Genomic DNA, 2,595 nt, shown 5'->3' on the forward strand with positions numbered 1-2,595 from the left:
GTCATAATAAGGTGATATTATGATATTATCTATATTACTACAACAATACTGAAACTGATAATATTACATTTAATAAAATTCGTCAACAAGTCGACATGACATGAGTCAGAGGATGAAAACCAGAACAGAAGTAGGAACGTTGAATGTTACCGGTTTCAGGAATGAGGTGAAACGTTACTGTGCTTTATTGAGGAATCTTTTCTGTGCTCCATTTACAACTAGTAGTAGTATTTATTTCTACTCCTACTAGAGAGAGAGAGAGAGGGAGAGGGAGAGAGAGAGATTTCGTGCATCTAGCTGCTTTATGTACATATGGAATACAAAACGGCAAACCATCGAAATACAGAATGAGACATACATCACACATGCACCTAATATGCACAAACAGGTTCAATAAAGGACATATTCACCATTCTGAGGGATATTCTGGATACTCTGGAGTTTCTATGCCAACAGATGATTGATTGCATCTTTTTGGTTTCGTTATTTTCCAGATTTGTTTTATTTCATAAAGCATTGTTGGAAACAGGAACAGTTCATATGAGAAGAGCACAAGGGTGTAGTGCAATATTAGAATGGTGTGTGTGTGTGTGTGTGTTGCAATCTTTATATATGGAAACAGGTGTGGAATTTTAATAAATCAGTAGGCTACACATACAGTACACTTTATAAATCAAAATGTGCACACGCACGCACGCACGCACGCGCACACACACACACACACACACACACACACACAAACACACACACACACACAGGAATTAACATAATCCTTATGTCATAAAAAAACACATCGGAGAACATCTTCAAAGTATTATGTTAAAAGGCATGTTAACACTGACTGTAAATAATTTATTTAAAGCTGATTATTATATGTATGTATATTATTGATATAGAAAGGTGCTTAAATACAAACTATTTTAAGATCACACTGAGGCGTGTAAGTGAGAGGAAAGGGAATATCAGTCTTTCAGAATGATGATAATAAAACTGCGCTTCAACAGCTGTGTGTGTGTGTGTGTGTGTGTGTGTGTGTGTGTGTGTGTGTGTGTTCACCCTTCCTCTGTTCAGATAAGATTACACTCTTTCTCAGTAAACACTTTTTTGTATTTATCTTCAACATACAAAACGTCAACAAACAAAACAGATGCATTTTTCAACAAACAGACATAGACGCCTCTATCAACAAACAAATCTATATCTCACATCTGATGATAATTATGGATGACATCACAAGAATTGTTTTCAAGTCTGAATAAATGAGTGAATTACATTACTTCACTTTCTTGTATCATTTCTCTGAGTGGTGTATAAATCTGCCTGTTGTTGTTTTTGTCTGTAAGAGCAACCAGTGTGTCTCCATGGAGACCTCGTAACCCCTGAGGAGCACCTCAAGGTCCAGTCCTGATCTGGCTGAGACACGTCCACAATATACACTTTATTTATATACATTTACACGTATTCTTTTGGCAGGCGCTTCTATCCAAAGCCACTAGACAGTGATGCATCTCATCTGTTGATGTTTCCTATAAAAGCTTTTCTTTTCTTTTCTTTTTTTTTGGATTAATACAGTGGTGTTTCTGGTTTGTCTGTTAGATAGATAGATAGATAGATAGATAGATAGATAGATACTTTATTGATCCCCAGGGGAAATTCAAGAACTGTTAACTGTTGGAGTTCAGCTAAATAAAGTAAGTGATGCCACAGATATGGGTCAGATGCTTGTCAGTACAAAGGGAAGCTCAGGATTTCAGATGTCTATTTATCACTAGAGAGGAATGTTAAAACACAGTAAGATTCAAACCTACATTACATACTCTCACACACACACTCTCCCTCTACAGCCATTGATGAAGCATCACACACAATATGTTCTGCCGACTAATCGCTAGTACAGGCCAGTTTAGGTATCATTGTATTCTATTCATGTCTAGTGAAATTGTCTGTAATTAGAGGCCTTTCTCATTCAGTCTCCTGGATCAGCTTTCCCTTTCTATTGAGACAGCATGAACAAACCATAAACATCAAACACTAAACCTGCTATAGCTTCCCACAAGCCCCCTCCTGTGACCAAAGCATTTCTCTATCCCGCTCACCACACAGGAATATGAAAAATGACATTGTTTCATTTTATTAAACTGCCACACTCAATAAATTAAATGTGTTATTTGAGACTGGTGCTGTGTGTGTGTGTGGCACTCGGATGAAGGGAAACTTTCAATCACTAGCCAACATAATGACACACACTCATTTTCAACAGTCAGGAACACAATCACTCTGTAGCTAATATGTGAGCTCTCTCTCTCCCTCTCTCTCTCTCACTCTCTCTCTCTCTCTCTCTGTGAGAGAGAGAGAGAGAGAGAAAGAGAGAATGAGGGAGGGAGAGAGAGTATAGGCATAAATATGTAGCATGTGTGTACACATATGTAAGTGCATATCCTTGTTTGTGTAAATGTGTACGTGTGTGTGTGTGTGTGTGTGTGTGTGGCTGGCGTGAGGCGTATGGTTTCCATAATAAAATCATTACACAGCGCTGGGCTGAGGATGTTTTTCACCTCAAAAATATTAGAAGAGAGAGAAAGAGTTGGCACGGCC

Source organism: Alosa sapidissima, chromosome 20 (assembly GCF_018492685.1).
Source record: "Alosa sapidissima isolate fAloSap1 chromosome 20, fAloSap1.pri, whole genome shotgun sequence".
Lineage (NCBI taxonomy): Eukaryota > Metazoa > Chordata > Actinopteri > Clupeiformes > Clupeidae > Alosa > Alosa sapidissima.